Source organism: Phoxinus phoxinus (assembly GCF_949152265.1).
Source record: "Phoxinus phoxinus genome assembly, chromosome: 18".
NCBI lineage: Eukaryota > Metazoa > Chordata > Actinopteri > Cypriniformes > Leuciscidae > Phoxinus > Phoxinus phoxinus.
This window is the reverse complement of record NC_136893.1, coordinates 5,816,518-5,840,782: the sequence shown is the minus strand read 5'-3', so window position 1 is coordinate 5,840,782 and position 24,265 is coordinate 5,816,518. Positions and strand designations below refer to the sequence as shown.

At 36.9% G+C, this 24,265-nt stretch overlaps 2 protein-coding genes across 5 annotated transcripts in view; one reads left to right on the top strand and one right to left on the bottom strand.

Annotated features, from left to right (window-relative positions):
• Positions 1-342, bottom strand: part of tshz2 (teashirt zinc finger homeobox 2) — a 143,458-nt gene extending 143,116 nt beyond the window's left edge. For both annotated transcript variants that reach the window (XM_079588908.1, XM_079588909.1), the window contains exon 1: positions 268-342. The gene's annotated coding sequence lies outside the window, so the exon portion shown is untranslated. The remainder of the gene's footprint in view (positions 1-267) is intronic.
• zfp64 (zinc finger protein 64 homolog (mouse)) overlaps positions 1-24,265 on the top strand; it is a 71,021-nt gene that overhangs the window by 702 nt on the left and 46,054 nt on the right. For 2 of the 3 annotated variants that reach the window (XM_079588912.1, XM_079588911.1), the window contains exon 2: positions 17,849-17,988. The gene's annotated coding sequence lies outside the window, so the exon portion shown is untranslated. Of the gene's footprint in view, positions 1-11,108; positions 11,201-17,848; positions 17,989-24,265 lie in introns of all 3 variants that reach the window. The other variant, XM_079588910.1, reaches the window with a different exon arrangement.

The following is a 24,265-nucleotide window of genomic DNA, read 5'->3' as shown; positions in this document are numbered from 1 at the left end:
CAGTGTCATTTTCATTACAACTAAAATTATATATAGTTTTGTGTTTGATAACATAATCTGAGTGATGGAAATGATATTAACAAATGGCCTGCTCCCATCATGCTAAGGCTAATTTCCTAGCTAAGTAAGTTAACTGTTAGCAATTTACATCGTAGTAGATGCAAACAGTTAAATCATATTTTCATATTTTTTTACATGTATATTATAATTAGAGCTTTCTTGGAAATAATGCACAGTAAAAAAAAAAAAAAAATCAGTTATATTTACCTTAATTGTTTTGTTTTCTTGAAGCACCATGCGACCATGACTCATACTTCACCTCAAGCTCTTCACTGACACCGCGCTGAGTTGACCCCTTGGTTACCAATTAAGCAAACATATTTGTTTTAGATGGTAAAGTAAATACTGGATGCATCGAGAAAAAAATGGTTTCAAACATGTGAATTTCAAAAGTGAACAATTTAAATAAATAAATAAAATATATATAATATTTTACAAAATAAAATCTATTAATTAACCCCTTAAAGGGATAGTTCACCTAAAAATAAAAATTCTGTCAGAATTTATTCACCAAGTTTTAAACCTGTATGAATTTCTTTCTTCTGCTGAACACAAACGAAGATATTTAGAAGAATGTTAGTAACCAAACAGTTGATGGACCCCATTGACTTCAATAGTATTTTTTTCCCATAAAAATATAATATTTTTAAAGATTAAAGCACTTAAAAAAGTGTATAAAAGTTCTTAAAACAAATGTACTATACTAAAAAATAAACATTTTATATTAATATATATTTTACAAAATAATGTTACTCTAAAATTGCAATAAAATCATATGTTTAGGGGTTCAAATCAACCTTTAGGACATAGAAATGTTGTCCCTATAATTTTTCGAGACAAACACGCATTTATTATACGTGTTCCTTTATAATGTTTGTGTGTAAATATACAAATATGTTAACTTTTTTTTTTTACGTTTATTTATCATTCAATTTTTATAAAATCACAGTAATCGTAGTTTAAAAATTGGTAATCACACAGTTGACTTCCATAGTAGGAAAAAATATATACTATGGAAGTCAATGGCTACCGTCAACTGTCTGGTTACCAACATTCTTCAAAATATCTTCATTTGTGTCCAACAGAAGAAAGAAACTCATACAGGTTTGGACCAGCATGAGGGTAAGTAATGACAAAATGAAAAAAATTTGGGTGAACTATCCCTTTAAGAGCGAGTGATGCATTCTTTTGAAAGAAAATCTGTTTAAATCTGAGTTTGGGTTGATCTGAATGTCCTATATAGACCTCATATAGAGGCAGAATCAAATTGGGGGGCTATCAATGTTTAACGTGCCCAGCTGGATGGAGACTGGTAAATGTGGTGCAGCGTGGTACCGGGGGCACGTAGGCCAGGTGACCACAGCAGGCACGCGTGTCAGTCCGTGCTCATTAACGTGACTGATAATGCCATCTATCAGCCATCTAATTGGCGATGAGGATCTGTGGAGGGTATTTTAACCAGGCCCACGTATCCATCACACAGCTGTGGACAAGATGATGGCACTTCATTACCAGAGTGCTAACCAGGTAAAAGTCACATCCATTTGTAATGAGTGCGGGGGCCGCTTTCACTCCTGTCCATTTTCATTATGTAAAGTTCAACGCATATGTATGTGTATTGTAATTATCGTGATGAATATGCAAGCTTACTTCACTTTGATTTTTCCACATAATGTCACAGGCAGCGAAGACGAGTAAGTGCCGTGGAACAAATAACTGTGGTGAGGTAAGCATGTTTCGAAATGATACATACGCTTTCTCTCAAGTTTCACTTGATCGTGCTCTTTTTTTTTTTTGGTCTTTTAGTTATTTTTTACAGTTGAGAAAGAGAACAGGAAACAATTTAGGTTTGAGAAATGTCGTAAGCCAATGAGTCAAGAAGTGGCTGGTTAGCATGGCCCTGATGTTAGTAACCATAACTAAACTATCTGGAGGCAAAGAGCACTTTTCTCCATTGAATGCAATTCATAAATATTTCATTATATAATAGTAGATGATTTCCAGTCTTTTTAAGTGCCGCTATTATGCTTTTTGAATATTTAGTTTGAGGCAGTGTGTAATGTTGCTGTTTGTGAATGTTAAAGGTCTGCAAAGTTTCAAAGATCAATAGGGTTATTGTCTCCTAAAAGAAAGAATCGATTCTGAACTGCCGAAACGTCATCAGCAATTCCTTTCTCACTTCCTGTTACAAAACTACCGGTATGTAACTATTTGTAAATTTTGTTACAAATTTGCATAATGCCAGCCTATGGTCTTTATTGGCTGCCCATGAACTACATCTAATTTGACCCGCCGTTCCGCCCTCAAACACTGTAGTTGTAGCTGAGGCCTGGAAGAGTTTGGTTTGTGTTGTTCATGTCGAGAAGACGCTGTTTTCTGCCCTGCAAAAGCAAATCCACTTTGCTGCACTCCCAAAGCATGAGGACTCGCACTTGAATTGACCCTTCGCAGGGAGCTTGATTGACAGGTGATCTGACCAATAATACTTCGCCATCCGCTATTTTTCCGACAAAGCAGTCAGGAGAGTTAGTAGATTAACATAGAAGGATTTGAACTTGAAAAGCGGAGTGTACTGACGCCTTTCCACGGTTAAAACAACATTCCTTCTTATGTTCATTCATGTTTATTTGATGCTATAAATTAACTAGAAGGAAGAGATGATCGGTTCACGAGCAGCTTTAACTGAGGCTCTACAGTGATCTGTCAGACACATTAAAGAGCCAGTAAACGGTATTTATTTTTATTTTTTTATTTTTTTAAATTACCAAATTTGAAAGGTGAGACTTTGTTTAATATGTTTAATATCAAAAGTAACCGAAAAGTAACCTGGTCGGTCCTGTCTGTCAGCGCGTTGTCAGTGTCCTCTCTGCTCCGCGATGTATTTTTCACTGCGTGAGAACATGGTGTGGCGTGAGAGAGGCGTAGCTTGTCGGACATAGCGACAGTAACTAAACGGGGCGGGTCTTTGCGAACGGTGAATTGATACGGTGAAACCGACGCCATCGTTACTGTTCGCATCACTGTGTATCAAGTGCTGAGGAGGATCAGGAACTGGAATTCATACATGTAATGGGCGTTTAGACGTGCTGTAAGCGGTCAATCAATAACAACAGACTTGGCCATCTGACCAATCAGAGCAGAGCAGCTCTCGGAAAGGAGGAGTTTAGAGAGACTGAATCTTTTATCGAACCGTTTCAGACACTGTGAGAAAAGAGGTGATGCTGGAATGTAAATTATGAGAAAATTAAAGTATTTTTTGACCTTGATGTATGTAAACCTTGGAGACCTCAATAACAAATTTTTAAGAGAATTTTAAAGCTCTTAAAAAGCACACTAGCTTATATTCTTATATATACTATTTCAGGTCACAGCTCAGGATGATCAGTGACTAAAGGAATTGTTTAGGATTGTGCACTTTCCATCAGCCAACCATCATTGTCATGACGTCATTTTTCTGCAACTCATTTACGGTTCAGGTGATAGACTCAAAAACATCTGTGCCCAGAACTGAGAGCAACTGCCATTGAGATGAATGGATACAGATACCAGATATCTTGTGGTCTTGTTGACCTCCTTAATTCAAACTTGGTTAACCTGTGAGAGTCCCACGAAATGTTCTCATTCTTTTATGTTAAAATATGTTTATTTTAGTATTAAAATGTTAATATTAAATGTTTATTTAAAAAAAAAAAAAATAATAATAATAATATATATAGATTTTTTTAATATATATATATATATATATATATATATATATATATACAGAAAGAGGCAAAGAAATGTTGCAAACCAGATTCAAACAAGTATGGTCCATGGCTCAGCGTATCAGTGCACACGCATTCTAATAAACCGCACAGGGAAACTGGCAGGCAACAGCTCCACTTCCTTGGATTTTTCCTCCCAAAGAAAAATTGCCAATTCATCCTTCGCTGTCCAGTCCAGTACAAAAACTTTGCTAAAATGCCCAAAAGTCCATATTTAGTAATTCACATGTCAGTGATTATCATTTCCAACCCCCTCAGACTGCAGCAATGAATCTTTACCCCCCTCCATCTCTTCTTCCTCTCGTTCTGCCTCTCCCTCACTCGTCCTTCCCATTTATTGCTTTGTACAGCAAAGCACCATTACTGATCCCTTCCAAAGCACAAACTAAAAATCTATCCCGTTGTCATTTGCTTCGCCGTGCCATCTATCATCTGGGAGCGGGTGGGGGGAGTTTGGCAGCATCTCAGCGCCAGAGAGGAGGCGCTGGAACAGGAGGCAGAGTCAAGGACTTTCACGCGCAACAAAAAACTTGTCACAATTATTTATGGCTCTAGCTGGGACACATAATAGGACACATCAAACTGCTGTTTTTTTTCCCTCCCTTTCAGTTTTTTTTCGCTTTTTCTTCCCCTCCGCGGCGATGAGCGCCCTCACGTCGCCGGCTCCCTTGTCGAAGTGGGTCACAGGCATCTCTTGCCTTACACATACAATTTCCAAGACAATGGCGGAGCACTTGGGGAAGTGACAGTGACAAATACAGGAGGCCCCACCGAAAGCTGGGCAGGCTGTTACATGAGTGATTGCGCCAATAATCATGCAGGGCCGTCACGTGGCCCCGGGGCGGAGGGAGGGAACGAGAGAGAGAGAGGAGAGTGCAAGGAGCGAGGGATAGAAGAGTAGATGGGATGGACTGAGCAGGAGAGAGGGAAAAAGAAAGTATAGCGAGATGGACAGATGGAGAGAGAGTGAACTGCTTAAACAGGAAGGTGAAAAAAGAGCGGGTCAGTGATAATCAACGCATATACTGTAAACTTCAGTTGATGGATAGATGGATTCAAAATGTCATAAGTCGATCCAAAATGTATTGGATGGGTAGGTGGATAGATGGATCTAAAATTAGATAGATAGATAGCTAGATAGATGGATGGATGGATGGATGGATGGATGGATGGATGGATGGATGGATGGATGGATAGATAGATATTAGAGAGAGGTAGATGATAGATAGATAGATAGATAGATAGATAGATAGATAGATAGATAGATAGATAGATAGATAGATAGATAGATAGATAGATAGATAGATAGATAGATAGATATTAGAGAGAGGGAGATGATAGATAGATAGATAGATAGATAGATAGATAGATAGATAGATAGATAGATAGATAGATAGATAGATAGATAGATAGATAGATATTAGAGAGAGGGAGATGATAGATAGATAGATAGATAGATATTAGAGAGGGAGATGATAGATAGATAGATAGATAGATAGATAGATAGATAGATAGATAGATAGATAGATAGATAGATAGATAGATAGATATTAGAGAGAGAGGGAGACAGATCTAAAATTTCATATACAGATAGAGAGATAGTTGACAGATAGAGATGGAAGGATGGATGGATAGATAGATAGATAGATAGATAGATAGATAGATAGATAGATAGATAGATAGATTTACATTTTCATAGATCAATCTAAAATGTGATGGATGGATGGATGGATGGATAGTTTGATATGGGGGGGGGGGGGGTCAGGCCTGTGTGCAGCACTGGCTAACAGGTCCTTGCAAATCATTTTTTACACCCTTATCCACCATCTGCGACTTCTTCCTCTCAGATGAGGTGCTGCTAAATGACTGTCACCCCACGCACAGCTCCTCTATGTTCTGCTGCGCCGCTCGTAATTGGGAAGGGGTGGCTCAGGCCGGTTTCCCAGCGTGACCTTTCTTAAACTCACCCGCCCGGGGAATTGGGTAGAGCCTGCGATTAAATTACTTCTCCGGCACCTCGGCCCCTCACCTTGAGCACCAGCACTTGGCTCGGGTTCACGGGCTTTAGGGTGAAGGCCCCACTAATCTGCCCCTCCCTGACCCGTCACGTCTGCTACAGGAAGAGCCAAGCTTTTTATTTTGCCAAGCATCACTATTGTTGCTCATATCTAGGGTCAGTGATTTGAACAAATCCCTAAACTAGGAACTAGACATACACTAGTTTTCACTAAAGTCCACTTATACTCTAACTAGTCTAGTCTAGGTTTCTTGCGTCAAGAACATTTGTAATTTACACTTCCGTTCAAAAGTTTGGGGTTGGTAAGATTTTTTTTTTTTTTTTTAATCTTATGCTCACCATCCTGCATTTATTTGGTTTGGAAAAATACTGTAAAAACAGGAATATTGTGAAATATTACCATTTATAATTACATTTTTGCTTTTATAATTATTTAATAATACTTTTGCTTTTTAAAATGTAATTTATACCTGTGATGCAAAGCTGAATTTTCAGCATTCTCACTCCAGTCTTCAGTGTCACATGATCCTTCAGAAATCATTCTGATATGCTCAAGAAACATTTATTATTATCAATGTTGAAAAAAAGTTGTGCTACTTCATATTTTAGTGGAAATCGCAATACAATTATTCTACTGCAGCTGAACTACAGTGATTATTTTCTTTTGATATAAACAATTGAATCTGCTCCAAAAAGTGTGAAAGCAGAGTACGGTTTCATTTTTGTGGTGTTAAAATCCAGTCATATTAACTATATATTTGAGAAATATCACCACACCTGAGCACTCGCTAAATCAGTTTCAAGCATGTACATCTCAACTACTGTCAAACCGCAGACGCTAACAGTGTGCTTTTCACACACAAGGTGTCTCTTAATTTGAAAATGATGAATCTCTGATATAAAAGACGAAAGTGGAGCAAAATATTGAAAGCTCAAATAACCTTTTTATCACTTTTATAACTTCCATAACTTTACATATTAACTGTTTTTCAAAGCTAGCTCATTTTTAGCAGCACATTTTGATGGCATATCGCTCCCTTTTAGGCTGCGCCTGAAGCTTGTAAATTGATATCAGAGAAAGACTTGTGTGATAAAACATAATAAATGCCAAGAACTCTTACAGCAGGTGATTTCACACAGAAACAGGGTCTTAACACGCTTTCCGGAGATCGGTGGGGGGCTACAATCATGCTAAGCTATTATTAGCTCTTTCAGACTCCAGTGAGTGGCATTGCTGTCCACATAGGTAGCAACTGGACACAAAACTAGACGCTCATAAATGTATGATTTGAAACGCTCTACATGGGCTGCAACTCCAATAATGCTGACTTGCACAGATCTGAACTATGTTTGTTCCTTTTTTTTCTTTTTGTGGTGCCTTGTTATATTTGTATTATAATTAAATATAATTAAAATGTAAGCGTTCCCCGACGTTTCAGTGTGTAAGAGAAATTTTTGGAAAACGCTTGCTATCCTTCCATCATGCCTTGTGTAAAACAAAGTTGTTAGTGAGCTTTTATTATGTTTTACACATGCTCAATATGATTTAAATGTTTTCTATGGAAACTTGTTTCCACTGCAGAATAAAAAATGTAAAAGGTAATTGCGACTTTTTGTCTCACAATTCTGACTTTATATAAATATTCTGATATAAACACGCAACTGCGAGAGAAAAAAGTCAGAGTTGTGAGTTTATTTCTGTTTATTTCGAAATTGTGACTTTATAACATGCAACTGTGACTTTATATCTCGCAATTGTGACTTTATAACACGCAACTGACTGTATATCGCAATTGTGACTTTATATCTCGCAATTGTGACTTTATAACACGCAATTGTGACTTTATATCTCGCAATTGTGACTTTATCTCGCCTTTATAACACGCAATTGTGACTTTATCTTGCCGTTGTGACTTTATAACACGCAATTGTGACTTTATATCTCGCAATTGTGACTTTATATCTCGCAATTGTGACTTTATATCTCGCAATTGTGACTTTATATCTCGCAATTGTGAGTTTATATCTCGCAATTGTGACTTTATAACACGCAATTGTGAGTTTGTATCTCTCAATTGTGACTTTATAACACGCAATTGAGTTTTTATCTCGCAATTGTGACTTTATAACACGCAACTGTGAGTTTATATCTCGCAATTGTGACTTTATAACACGCAATTGTGAGTTTATATCTCGCAATTGTGACTTTATAACACGCAATTGTGAGTTTATATCTCGCAATTGTGACTTTATAACACGCAATTGTGAGTTTTTATCTCGCAATTGTGAGTTTATATCTCGCAATTGTGACTTTATAACACGCTATTGTGACTTTATAACACGCAATTGTGAGTTTTTATCTCACAATTGTCCCTTTATATCTCGCAATTGTGACTAACACGCAATTGTGAGTTTTTATCTCGCAATTGTGACTTTATATCTCGCAATTGTCACGGTGTGGGTTTTGTTCCCTGTTGTCTGTCATGTGATTCCCTGTTTGCCATGTGTCTTGTTAATTGTCTGATCATTGTTCCCATGTGTTTCTGATTAGCCACGCCCCCTTGTTATCTTGTTTAGCTTGTTTGTCTGTGTATTTATACCTCTGTGTTTCAGTTGTTGGTTGTCGGTCGTTGTTTGCTGTTGCTTGTAGCTGTTTCCATGCCCCATGTTCCTGTGCTGAGATCCGTGCTCCATTGTTTGTCCTGGATTAACTGTTTGTTTCATTAAAGTGCTTGCAATTGGATTCTCTCTCCGCTTCGTCCTTGCCTCAGCGTTACAGCAATTGTGACTAACACGTAATTGTGAGTTTTTATCTCGCAAGTGTGACTTTATAACACTTGTGAGTTATATCTTGCAATTCAAATTTTATATCTCGCTATTCTGAGAAATAAAGTCAGAATTGCAAGATGTACACTTGCAATTGTGAGATGAAAAAAATCGCAATTATGTTTTAAAATGTTTTATTCTGTGGCGGAAACAAGCTTCCATAGTTTTACAATGTTTCAGTGTGGGCGAGAAACTTTTGGAAAACACTTGTGTGGATGGAGAGCATTTTGAAACAAAAACGACATTTTCAAATGTCTCCAAATTAATGTAGACGTATAGCATAGGTATAGAGATGCTACAACTCGTTCTATCCTATAAAATCCCATCATGCCTCATGTAAAATAAGCAGCCCACTCACCTGCTGGTACTAATCCACTGCAAAAGAACTGAGCATTGACCTTCCGCAACTGTGTGTGTGTATGTGTGTGTATGTGTGTGCGCGTGTGTGTGTTTGAGCACCTCCTAAGCATCTCTGTAAGGCCTGATATAATGAGACGACATGCCACCGAAACTGACAGCACAAAAAACCACTAGTCAATTGTTCTCCAAACACGGCGAAAGCGCCTAAATAAAAATGTCACATTTTGACTTGCCTCCATGCAAATTAATGGCTTGGTGGGCTATAAAACAGACGTTACGTGAAATCAAATCATCTCTATAGACATAAAAACGCTCTGATCAAGTGCTCATTTCTTCTCCCTTTGAGTGCGCTCAAACAGCTCGACTCCCTCTTCAATTACTTTGTGTGTCAACAGACAGCTCGCGGCACTGAGGCCACGCCGCTGAGACGTCTGTTTTCTTACTTAATGACAACTGATAGCTGGAGTCAGGCAGGTTATGAGTTTCAATTTGGGTTTGGCAATAATAACAATTACAGCCCTCAATATCTCTATCATTACAGCGTGGCTGTTGCAATATAGCACGCTGTTTTGTGGAGTATGAGTCCGTCATATGCTGTTTCACAGCTAGAGCTGCATAATCAAACAGACATGGCTACACACACACTGTCTCTCTATCTGTCCCGTGCATCTTTGTACATTTGCACAACTTCACACACACACTGTTGTACTCATTTGCCTCATGTAAATGAATGATGGCTATTACTTTGTGACCTACGGATTACACTTGAACTTCATTTGACCTGAAAGTCGACATGAAATCAAAATTGGCCCTATTTACTTTCTTAATAGACATTTCTGGCCTAATTTTTAATGATCCATTGGTGCATGTTATTCAGAAAGAAGATAATCTTTTCGTAATCTTTAATCAAAATGTAAAACATTTCTCTGCCTCTGAAATCCTCTTCCCTACGTTGATTTTTCATGTTGAATATTATTTCTCGCTTGGACATTTGTGACACTACAGAAGTATTGCAGGCGACCAATAAAAATGCTTAAATATTTATCTTAGTTTGTCTTATATATATAAATATATAATTATATATACACACACAGTCAAACCAAAAATTATCCAGACACCAGATATAGTTTTAGATATTTTTTTACTAGTGCGTGCAGGACACTATGGTTTATTTATGTAAGTGAGGATAGCTAAATTAAGTAAATTGTGACATTATACCCAAATATTCTTCATACAGTGACTACCAGTAAAATGTATAAAAATTTGGGACCAAAATTATTCAGACACTTTGACCTGACCATGGTTTGCTGAAGTGTTTTTTCTTTAATTGCGAATGAGACTTTTTTTACACCACAGACTGAACAAAATCAAGCAATGCGTGCTAGTTGATTGACCTAAAATGGTATTATATAATTGTGTAGTTAAATTTAACAGCTGACAGCTATTCAAGCTAATTCATTTATGAGACAGTCTAACAGAAGGATGGACAAAACCAGTGAAATATCAACTGATTTGATATCTCTGAGTTCTTGTCATATTTTATTACCATTTTCTTAACTAAAGCGAATAAACTGATAATGTGAGAAATGTTGTAGGTTCTGAATACATTTTGGTTTGACTGAATACAGTAGTCAGCATCTGAAGTGGATCAAAAAAGTTTATCAAAGTTGTCTTAAGACAAGAACTGGTATTGTTCAAAATTCATGTATAACTTTGAAAGGTTTTAATCAACCATTCCACTTCCACATATATATACTGTATATATATACACTAATTAGTGTGATTTTTGTTGTTGTTTTTTGGAAATTGTCTCATTCTTAAGTGTGCATTTGATCAAAAATACAGTAAAAGAAAAAAAATATTGTAAAATATTACAAACTGTTTTGTATTTTAATATATTTGAAAATGTACTTTATGACTACTGTATGTAGCTGGTCATATTTTACATAATATGTCAATTATGCCAGTCTGTACGATGTACATCTAAGACTTCTCACGATTGACAGTGTTAATTAGTTTATGACACATTGAAATTATACTGCATAAACCTTAAAGCACTAATGTTGGTTATGTTTTACCAGGAAAAGGAAAAAAAACATATTGGTGTATCAGGGGTTTGATGTCGCTGGGCAGAAGAGGTCACGGACTGCTGATTCTCCAGAGCTGTCTTCAGGTAATCTTCAAAACATACAAGAATGGTACATAATGACTTATGTTGTCTATCATATAAACAAGCTACTATCAACATTTTTAACAACATCCATCACATCATCATCAATTGCTATTGGAGACTAAGATTAATCCCAAACGCAGTTAATCAGTGACTATGTACGCAGTAGGGTGACCACTATCACACAAACCAAATGTGGGACGATTACTAAGTTTGTGTGGGATATGTTACCAACACTAAAACATAACCTGAAACTGTTATATAATGTCTATCTAACTTAATAAAAACATTTGTATTCTGCCTTTCAGCTGATAAAAATCACCCAGGTATATGTCCCTAGCCCAGTCTTTACTAAAATAAAATTTTCTCTTTTTTGTTGCCTTTATGCCGCCTTGTCACATTTTAATTTACCGAATTGTCCATTTGTTTTCTGACAGGGAACACATGGAACGAATCACCGCTCCACATTTTGATTGACAGCCGTCACGACCTACTAGTGACCGTGTTTACTCCTTTCTTTACAACCATTGGATAGGATTTTAAAAAACGGCTGTTGTGTTTCTACTTCTTAAGCGCTGTTAAATACAGGTGAAAAACTACGCCGCAAAAAGAATAAATAAAATGCTTTCTTAAAAAGGCAAAAGAACACATGTACGTTTTCTTAATATGATCATTAAAAACCAACAGACTGATGATAATGCGGGACATTTTCTTAATATGCGACGTGAGGGGTGAAAATGCTGTGCGGTACAACACAAAGTGGGACGGGTGGTCACCCTAGTACGCACGTGCCGATTTTTCCATATGACACATAAAATCTTTAACAAACCCCGAATTTGTCTCATCCTGCAAAAACCATGTCATTGCACAATGTGCACCATTGAATACAAAAAAGCGAAGTGAATCTAAACAGGTGCCGCTCAGCACCGCAGACTTCAGCTCAGTGACGGCCCCTCCATCACCGACTCCTAATCCCAGAACTGCTCTCACGGAGCATATTCACAGCAGCTGGAGCTATTTTTATCAGGCGTATATACTCGGGTCACCGCTCCCCCATATGTCCTCCTCCAGCGCCGAGAAAGATAACATCACACCAGAACACTCAACCTCTCACAAATGATGATGAAACTAATGGCTCCATCCTTTTCTAAAGGCTGGAGAATCACGGGCACTTCCAGATGCCATGTGACGCACGCCGACACCGCGGGCCGCAACGCCACAGGCCGCTGTCGCTTTGGTTTGCGTGTTATTCTGAGTGGATAATGTGCGGCGGTCACGTCATTTACATGGAATTTTATAATAACTATTACTGTAATGTTCTGACAGAAATGTCTTGTAGAAAGAAAATCTGTCATCTTTGCTGTAAGAAGCTGTAGGGATGTGTAAGATATGATTGTGTGTTGTTGTTTATAGTGTAATTCTCAATTCCCACAAAACCTGATAACAGGGTTCCCACTTTTTCTAATCTATGAATTTCCACGAATGACTTTTCCATTGGTTTGTTACGGCGGTTTTAAGACTTCATAAAAATCACATTTTAAAGTGTAATTTCTAGCCTAAGAAATACTTTTGAACTAAGTGTAACATAGAAAAAAATTATGTTTTTTTTTTGTTTTTTTGCATGACCTTTTGAAATTATTCGTTTTCATGACTCTTCCAGTCCTGGAAATCACACTCATTATTAAAAGAAACAATTAGGAAATCATCTTTTGCATAGAAAGAAGAAAATAAAGCTTTAAAGAAGAAAAGGTTTGTTGGCACTGTGATGTTTGTTCCACAATAATGGAAAATAATACAATTACAATTATTGTAGTGTCTCTGAATGTTTATATAGTAATTTTATAGTAATTTACACTGTATTACAAAAAATATTTACTTCAATTTTTGTATTACAATTAATTAAAGTGTTATTTAAATATTGTACTTAACAGGATTATTATTATTATAAACTTAAACCATAAAAAAACAGTCATTACTTAAAATAAAATAAACATTAACTGAAATAAAATAAATTTTTGTTTAACTTGTTTTCATTAAGTTTAACTTGATGTACTGAAAGTAACTAAAACTGGGGGAAAAAACTAGATATAAAAACATTATATATAATATATTTTAAAAAACAGTAATTAAATAAAAATGAACAAAACATACAACAAAATTCCTAAAACATTAAAATTATTACGGATATATATATATAGTATAGTTTATAATATAATATATGTATTTATATATATATCAAATAGTGCCTTAATGGTACTAAAGAAACACTGGTACAGAAATATGTTTTTATTGTTTATTTGGGGGGGGAAAAAATCTTTGTATTAATACGATTTTTTTGTATTCCAATGATGAATTTCCAATGATGAATTTTGAGGAGAAATGTGCTTAATTGTAATTTAAATAATCACAATACAATATAAATGTGTAGTGGTCCTAAAAATAGGCTTCCTTGTCTTCATGCAAAATATTAGTTGTTTTCTTTTTGATTTCCAGTCAAAAATATCTCAGACATGACCACTGACAGGTTTCATGAGATGCCATGTTTCTTTGTACCAACAAGTCAAAGTTTGCGCTGCTATCCATGACTAAAAATGGTCAGAGACTACATTTAAATGGAAGTGGGAAGCCTGTCAGGGTGAATCTGCTCTGTTGAAGCCTGTTTAGGGCTTTTCACTGCTCGTCCTGTATACAGTGGTCAGTTCATTTCCTCTGTGTGTGCCTGCAGGGGCAGTCAGACTGAGTCTGGGCTCGTCATCTTCAGCGCTTGGCGCTCTGCCTTCACATAGAGCTCTTTGATATTGGCCTGTCAGGGGGCATCGGATAAGACGAGCCTAAGAGGTCTGGGAATGTCCAGTCTTTCTTACACATACACACACAAACAGGGCCTGTAGGTCTGTGGGGGCCGAGGCGAGATTATGACATTCTCGGTGTAAAAAAATGGCCATAATAATCCACTCCAACGTGATTAGTGTTTTCTTTCTATATAAGAGACAGTGTTGAAAGAATCATACTGTAAAAATGTTTATTTAGTGGCCCGTTCACACCAAGGACGATAACTAGAACGATAAAGATATAGTTGTTAATCGTTGTAAATACAAAAGAATAGCAGAGTCCACAACTTTAACGATAGACACAGAGAAACGATATCGTTGTAATCACTTTCAGAATGATTTTTTTCCAGCGGATGAATGATAAAAACATTGACAGCCAATCAGAAATCACCAGATTTTAAAAAGCTTCAGCATTTAAACCGGCAGATGACAAAACTGCAGCGCACATATAATAAATAGAACAAGATTGACAAAAATACTAAACGTATGCACTGGAAATTATGTAGCCTATAATAAATCTGAATAAATGTATGTATAAATATAATTAAATAAATTAAATGGATAGACAACAGCTTAAAAAGAAAAATAATTTTTTTAAGTTTTTTAGTTTACAGTCTGACAGTGTTGTATTATCAATGATGAAACTGCTTAATATGTTTGTGGAAACTCTGAACATTTGTGAAACATTTAAAAGGAAGAAAAAAAAGAATAGCATTTATTTAAAACAGAACTCTTTGGTAACATCATTAATCGATTTAATGTGACCTTGCTGAATAAAAGTATACATTTTTTAAGTATTTCCAAACCCAAACTTTTGATTTGTGTGTGTGTGTGTGTGTGTGTGTGTGTGTGTGTGTGTGTGTGTGTGTGTGTGTGTGTGTGTGTGTGTGTGTGTGTGTGTGTGTGTGTGTGTGTGTGTGTGTGTGTGTGTGTGTGTGTGTGTGTGTGTGTGTGTGTGTGTGTGTGTGTGTGTGTGTGTGTGTGTGTGTGTGTGTGTGTGTGTAATATTAGGAGAAATTCATAAAAAAAAATAGTTTCCAGTCTGAGGGTGTTTATTGGGTGCCAATCGTGCGCTAGTAACTTAGTAATTTAGTTCTTATGATTTTATCTGCAATTTTTGATGGACCATCTCTTGCTGCCCTAGGCGATCTCTAATTTATCGCCCATAGGATGGGATAGCCTGTTTACAAATGCATTGTTATCGCTTGATGCTATCTCCTAAAGCGACATGACCGTAGAGTTGTACTGTAGCAACCCGCGGGAATACGACAACACGGTTTACTTGAACGTAGACCCGGGAATTTAAAATAAAGTCTCATTGAGGCTTGGATCTCGAGAAGAGTCTGAGGCACTGCAGCACGGCTGTCATTTCGTACTACCCTTCAGTCCCTTTGAATGCAAGATGTCAGCCCATCAGCATTAGCACGGACCTCGAAAATACCACCGGATTCCTCGGCTCTATATCCATGGGAAGTGAAATGTTTTTACTTCTTATGTCAACCACATCCAAACAAATCTATAAAATGTCGTGTTCCTCCAGCGTTGGGCTGTCTGGAGTGCAAGATTAGGGATTTATGAAGACGGAGTTAAACGCGAGGGTCAGTTTTGTCTGGGATTTTGCCCGTTCAACATGCATCTTCTCTAATGCAGTCAGACGTCTCACTAAAAGCAGAGATTGTGCTCCAAAGCATCCGTTTCTAGGAGCCCAAGACCTTGCCCAAGACACCGATACAGAACTGAGTGACGCTTCCTCAAAGTGAGCCAGTGAAGAGGATCGGATGAAGTGAGTGAGTGCGTTAAATAGGGCTTGGACACCTCAGCGTGATAATTTCGTAGCAGAGGAATCTGACAGGCCTTATGCTGAGTCGGCAGTCTGTTGGAGACTGGCAGGCGTGGCCTTTTATCCTTCCACATGTTTCACAGCAATTGGACAATCAGCCACTGCAGTGAAAATCCATAGTATCGATCGGCCCTGTATCTTCTCTATAATTCTCCAGCAGGAAATCCCTGATGACAAATTATATCTGCACCAGTTTTTGATTGGTGCTTTGATGTAAGCGATCTCCTAGGGCAGGCGCGGGACTAGGCCCGGGTTTATTAATACATGACGCCTGGCTCTACGGTTCGAGCCACATTGCCTAAAACTACCCATCAGACCCCAAAAGCAAAGAAGTAATGTAACAGTTCAGCCAGAAAATAAAGTTCGGTCATTATTTATTCACTCCCATGTGTGCTGTTGTTGTTATTGTTCTCCAGGAAACAGAAAATAATAAAGATTTTGAATATAATGGAAGGGATTAAATGCTGGAATTTTCTATTTTTATTTCATAAACTGTTAAAGGATGTAGAATATTGGCATGCAGAATAAGTCATTAATATGTGCTTTATAAGTACTAATAAACAGTCAATATATGCATGCTAATAAGCAACTAGTTGATAGTGAGAATTGGACCCTTAAACTAAAGTGTTGCCAGTAAATTAATACATTTATTCAGCAAGGGTGCATTAAATCGATCAAGTAAAGGCATTTATAATGTTATAAGAGGTTTCGGTTTTAAATAAATGCTGTTCTTTTGAACTTTCTATTTATCAAAGGATCCTGAAAAACATCTGTATTACGGTTTCCACAAATATATGCCGCAGCAAAACTGTTTTCAACACTGATAATAATAAGTCATTTTCTTGAGCAGCAAATCACCATATTAAAATAATTTCTGAAGGATCATGTGACACTGAAGACTTAAGTAATGATGCTGAAAATTCAGCTTTGCATCACAAGAATAAATTACATTTTAAAATATATTAAAATAGAAAACTGTTCTTTTAAATTGTATTTCACAATATTACTGTTTTTACAGTATTTTTTATCAAATAAATGCAGCCCTGATGATCATAAGAGACTTATAAAAAAAATAAAAAAAACATTTAAAAAAAATCTTACTTTGGAATGGTAGTGTGTGTATGTATATATATGGTGCCTGTTTTATAATTGTTTTATGCTTATAGTGTCTCTTGGTCACCATATACAGTATATTGTCATGATGTCCCTCAGTATTATCAATGGTTAGACACACGTACACACCACTGACAGAACAGTGTAATCAAAATGATGCATGACAACACACAGTCCATCAGTGTCTCATTCTTCTTTGGTTTAGAGTGACACTCTGTCCAGGAAGGAGAGACTTGAAGGTGACCGTCTGGAAGAGCACACACACCATCAGATGTGAACACACAAACACACCTAGACCAATGATCCTAAAATCTAAATAAATAAAACATTTAACCTGATACGTTCAAAAAGCTGATTCAATCAGTAATACACTGTCATGTGTTTTACTTTCTTTTTGCCCCTATCTTGAATCTAGGGGCATTCTAGATGCATTATAATAGACTAAATCACGCAGTAAAAATGTGCACTCTATATATGCAGGCGCGCTAGTCTAATCTACTAGACTACATCACGTATGCGTGCACTCAAAAGGTGAGTTTTTGTTAGTTTTTTGTTAAGTTAGGGACATACTCAAAGATGTCAGATCGTTAAATCAACAATTACGATATCATAGACGATATATATCGCACACCCCTAAAGCACTGGCCCGATCGGGCAATGCAATCATTTTCACAATTTGATTTAAACTAATGATGAGTCTGTTTTGTTTATTCGCATTTAGCACTTGGCAAGTGACATTTTGGAACCTGGTTGCAAGTAATAGTAAATTATTCCTTATTGCATTACATATTTCACAAATCCTTTTTTTTTTTCAGTTACTTTTAAATTATACTGTAATAAGTTTTAATTTCCTGTTTCTCTCAACAGTAATTCTGCCAAATGTTTGAGCCTTCTCATCGCATGCTCTGATGTGTAATATCGCAAAAAAAACACACACCAAAGAACCAGATGACACCACAGAGAGTCTGTTCACCGACCAGCAGATGCATATATTACATGCAAAAGTGGTAAGCTCTTTTCTCATTGATCGGCTGCTATGGAGTTTAGGTTTAAAACAAAGTTGGTTGTTGTTTTTTGGAGGTTTCCAGATTGCTGATGAACACATGAAATAAGTAAATGTGCTGCACATTGAAGTTCACAAAAGAAAACCGTTAAGATATTTAGTAACACAATTTAAAGGTGCTCTAAGCGATCTCGTGCGTTTTTTAGGCCAAAACATTTTTTTCACATACCGCAAACATCTCCTCACTCTATCCGCTAGCTGCCTGTCCCCTGAACACACTGTAAAAAAACGCGGTCTCTGCAGAGAGCCCAAGCTCCACAAACAGCAGCAAAAACAAACTGAGCAATAAACAGAGCGACCCGCACCACGAAACATAACAAACTGTTCCAGCCAATAACCGACAAGAATGATGTGGGGTGGGGTTTGGGTTGTTATTGCGTGGATGAGGAGGAGGGAGGGTCTAGCTAGCCTCCGTTTTGTTTGATAATAATTCAAACATCAACAAGAGGTTACGCCAACCGAGATCGCTTAGAGCACCTTTAAAAAAAGCATGCTTTATACCATGGAATCACTGAACTAATACTGTACTAATACGGAACGGACATTTGTTGTTTTATTATGAATATTAATTATGAATATTAGGCTGCTGTCACTTTAAGACCGAATATAATGACACACATCCGGTTTCTTTCTCAACTGTTTACGTTCACTTCAGACATAACCGAGAGAATACTTGCCGAGACGGTTATTTTGAGTGTGTGTTATTGAGTGTTATTTTGACGGTTACAATATGTGTTCTCTCTCTCTCTCTGGAAGTGTGTTTAAAGTGTATATATAGTTTAAAACGCTCTCTTTCGTAGCTCTAAGCTCTATCCAACTCTTGCTTTGCAACCTGCCGGAATTAGCGGCGAATCCGAACGGAGATCCTGTGTCACAAATCCAATGATATTCCGTGAAAGGCGAGGGCGTAAAAGAAAAGGTTTTATTGAGAGGCAGAGGGGATAATTTCTCCACATAATCCGGACTTTGACAGGGAAGGAGGGGAAGAACGCGAGGTTTTGCACGCCGTTCTCTCGCCCCTTCTGGAAGCGTTCTGAGAGCGGGGAACCTTTTAGCAGCCAGTCAGCAGAGGATAATCTTCCCTCTCGCAGCACAATGAAGGAGATTACACCGAGAACATGTCAGCCGCCACTGGATTTGCCAGACACCACATCCCCTGTCCCTATCGATTTGCAGGCCTCTCATTCACGCTTCTCGCATAGGACTCACACATAGCCTGCCTAGCACCGCAAGGCTCTCGAGCACGCCCGCTTTGCATCTCTTGTATTCCCAGGTTTTGTCTTGCTCAGGGTATATCGCGGCGTGCGTGTCAGCAGCTGTGTCAGTGTCGCACCTGCCGGTGGATTTTTGCATATGCGATCACAGCACAAGTTCACCTCAACATTACAGAGTACAGATGTTGCAATCCCCCGTGCTGCTTTATCAGAGTGAATATCAGCCCGGAACGGCAGCTGAGCATGAAACGCTCTAATTTTAGGACAGATTCCCTCTCCTGAGACATAATCTAATTAATGGAATAACCTATCAATACGGTGCATTTCCATTTTTAGCTGTAATTTGTGGGCTGTGTACGGGATATCTGCTCTGCTGGTGAAATAATTCAATAGCAGACACCATTACAGCGTGGAACTTGCATTCTAATAGTTTAATTTTGACGCTAAATAATTTAAAATGCACAGCAGGGAACTCGCCGTCCTATTATAAGCCTGTAATTATTTAGCAAAATATGTAGTTCACTGATTCTTGAGAGTCGGGACAAAACACGTTTTAAAAAACTTTTTTTTTAAATACACACTATATCAATTATAGTTATACGTTTCTGCAGAGAAAGGTCTTAGCTATTTAACCATGTAAAGGAACAGGTTCTAAATAAAAACACATTTTAAACAAATTTACATGTTTCCCTTCAGAACTGGATTTGTGTCAACTCCGTCAGACACACTAAAAAGTAAACAATTTTAATTCTTCCAATCCAACAAGAATCTAAAGTTCGGAAGTACATTGTAATAGTGTTTAGTTACTCTGATATGTAAAAAAAACACAATACATAAACTTAAGTTGTGATTTCACACTATTCTGAAACCTCAGATTTCTAAATATTTGCATTTTCAAACTTTGATTTTAATTTCAATATTGTAAAAACAAATTCCTTAAATAAATAAAACATAAGAGGATGTAGATCAGATGGTCCTTTATTACAAAAACCACATAAACTGAAGGAAGAATATTTTTTTCCCCAAAAAATTAACAAAAACATACATCCAAACGTCGAAGATCTGACGGTGTTGACGAAAAACTGACGGTGTTGACGAAAAACTGACGGTGTTGACGAAAAATATGTGCATTGCTGATTAGTGAACTGATGTGCTCTTTAAACACTACTACTAAAACTACTCCTTGTTATTAGAGTACTGAACTTACTGTAAAGCAAACTATAATAAACATATTGCACATACACCGTTTCAAACTGTTTTAAATTACACCGTTTTTCCCCCAAAAAAATAAGGGAAACCAGGGGCCGTGATAATTGTTTTTTTGGCCATATCGCCCAGCCCTTCACTGGCTTCTCATTTCTCTATCTCTGTCTCTACATATATAAATATATATATTAAAGTGCTGGCAAAGTTAGGGTAAGCGTACCCATTAAGCCCACCAAAATCTAAGTCTAGGTTTTTTTCATAGATATTGACATGGTTTATAAGAAAAATTATTTGTTAAAATGCAAGATTAATCTCACATTTGAAAATGTATTTATTAGTTGATGTACATTTTAGAATATAAAATTAAGATATTTGATTAATAAAGTCAGAAGTCTGGCATGGGCTTAATTGGTACTTTGGCACCATTTAAGCCCGCATGTGTTCCAAATAAGCCCACATCATGATTGATTTATACAATATAATTTTTTTAATTTTTTTAAAATAAGTAAAACATTGATATATTTATTCAGTGACAGGGAAGCATTAAAAAAAATAATTTTGCTAATGTTTGATTAGAGCCCTGGGTGTGATTGGTAGGTGTTAGTGGCTGGGGGTCCAGGCCGGTGGTCTGGAGCCTTCAGTCGGCTTGACTCTGGAGCATCTCAGGAGCCAAGCCGAGTTGCGGATCCATACTCTTGGCTTTCAGGGGGTATTCTAGTGGGGCCCCCACGCCGGGAGTATGGAGCCTTAAGTTGGCTTGATTCTGGAGTTATGCCTGGTCAAAGCTGGAACTTTGACCGAGTGTATCCTGGGAAGGAAGCCAGACTCAGGGGTTAGGGGGGGTCCACTAGTGGTCCTCCCATGTCCTAAGTATGGAGCCTTGAGTCGGCTTGGTTCCACATTAAGTCAAAATTCCACATGAAGTATCCAATTAATAGGTCATTAAACAATTTCTCTCACAAAGTTGATTAAACTTTGTAATTTGAGGGATTCCTCATTGAAACACATAAGGTGGGCTTAAATGGTTCCACAGTCAGTAAAGGTGAAAAAAAGACAGTTTTCCTTTAAAAAATATAATATATGTTTACACAGACATGCAAGGAGCTTAAATATACTGTGGACAAAGCATCATAGTAATTTCCATTGTGCCCACATTGAGAAATGTTATGTTTTTTTCATTCAAGGTTAGCTTGTGTTGACTCTAGTTTGCATGCGTTTTATGGCGCTGTACCATTTAAGCCCATCTTTAAAAAAAGTTAATTTATGAAAATAATCTTCCCAACAAAACAATTTATGATGTATTTATTTGTAAATTAATGTAAAATAAATCACAAAATATGTAGTGTTTGTAGTTCACATGCTTAATTCTTCAGCAGTCTATCTTCCAGTAAGGCTAATGGTTTGACCTGAGATTAGCTTTGAGCGCAAACTAATAAAATTCATCTTTCCATTTAAAGGAAAATTATATAAAATTATGAATTATTATTTGTTCATACACAAACAACAATACATTTATCTCTTATTTGACATAATATCAATGTAGTTACCAAAAGAATGGCTGAAAATTGCAGAAATATGTTGATTTCTGAAGGGTCCAGAAACACCAAAGTTTTTGGGTGTCTTTGTTTGAGGTCCCCTGAGACCGCATGCACATGAGTGGGGCTAACTTAACATTGCCAAATGTGTTTAACATGCAATAAAAAATGTCAGGTAAGTTACAAATCACTGGATTGGTTAAAATAAGGAGCAGCAAAAAATATGATTTTCTCTTTTTTATATTAGACTTCAAAGTTGAAAGTGGGCTTAAAGGGTACATGGGCTTAATAGGTACACTTACCCTACACGTTACACAATAATAAGCAGACCACTGCCTGACCATTCTCTACAAGTCAGATGCATACGGTTAAATAATGTAATGCATGCTGTGTATGTGCATTTATGTGTAAATAAAACCCTGAAATAACAGTTTAACCCTTCACTATATTCACAAATAATATTATATTCGCACATTAAGAGGTTATTGGTGGATTTGTCAACTCCGTCATCTTACAGGTCAACTCCGTCAGACATAGAACCTGACGGAGTTGACGTCTGACGGAGTTGACGTAAGGGCATGTATTTTCCGCGAAAAAATGTATTGTACACTGGAGCTAGGTATTTTTTCCTCAGTTGCTAGCTGTCCCAATAACCTCACTAAAATTCTTAAATTCAATCCACTATGGTTTAAAAAAATGTATCTTAAAAGAAAGATGGTATTGACATGGTGCAGCTGTGACCATAGGAATATTGACATTGTTTGTCTAAAATATAAAAAAATTTACAAGGTACCAGAGCATGTGTGGTAGTACTGCATTCACCACAGGCAGGGGGATAAAAAGGGGTCCTCGGGATATAGCTGACCATGCTATTTCCTGATTTAAAGAGCTTTATAAAAATATCTGACGGAGTTGACAGAAACCGAGGACACAACTTTAATAGGCAGATTTCTATGGAAAATATTGTTTGATGTTCACTTCATGCATTGTTTTTTATATTTATACCCCTTATTTTTTATTTGATGTATATGTTTTCACAATTGTAGAGCTTTTTTAAAGTTTTTTGGGAAGGTTAATATTGTGACCTCTTGCTGAGGACAAGTGCAATAACATGGACCTTCTAACCACAGACCATACATTTAAACAAATTTTCCCCAAAAAGATAAAAAAGTTTATTCCAAAAATCAGATAGGTATATACAATTCCTTTAGATTTAACTTTGTAAGTATGTCAATCATGATGAATTTCTTAATTTTTGCTATAAATTAGACTTTTCTATGTGGGACATGTTTTGTCCCGACTCTCAAGAATCAGTGAGTTAATAAAAAAAAACTGAAACCCCATTATCTTGTTCTTAAGTTATGAATAATTTAGAAATAATCATAATGTAATTTAAGGTTAAATTGTAATTTGAGTGTAAGAATAATAGTTTGCTGAATGTGACAAGCACTAACATGTTTTTCAGCATGAGACCGGATGGTTAAATATGGTGTCTTGATTATGTTGAATACATGTGGCTAGATATCATTAAGGCAAAGCAGCCTGACATCACTGGCTTGGTTTCGCACACATGGCAAATGAGCTGTAAATCTGAGATCCACAGCTCACAAACCATCATGTGGGCCTCCAATGCATTCAAGCCGGATCTACCTTCACTCTTAAAAGTGCATAAAGGATACGAACAAGGGGGTTTCACAGCTTGGACATACAGGACAACTTTATATAATTCCGTTTATTTCTATATATCTGTCTGTTTGTCTCGTTCTATCTATCTATATCATCTATCGCTCTGTCAGTCTGTCTGTCTGTCTGTCTGTCTCTGTCTGTCTGTCTGTCTGTCTCTACCTATCTGTCTGTCTGTCTGTCTGTCTCTATCATCTGTCTGTCTGTCTGTCTTTCTCTATCTATCATCTATCTGTCTGTCTGTCTGTCTTTTTCTAACTATATATATATATATATATATATATATATATATATACATATATATCTGTCTGTCTGTCTGTCTCTACCTGTCTGTCTGTATGTCTGTCTGTATGTCTGTCTGTCTGTCTGTCTGTCTTTCTCTATCTATCATCTATCTGTCTGTCTCTGTCTGTCTGTCTTTTTCTACCTATATATATATATATGTCTGTCTGTCTGTCTGTCTGTCTCTACCTATCTGTCTGTATGTCTGTCTGTCTGTCTCTATCATCTGTCTGTCTGTCTGTCTGTCTCTATCTGTCTGTCTGTGTCTTTTTCTACCTATATATATATATCTGTCTGTCTG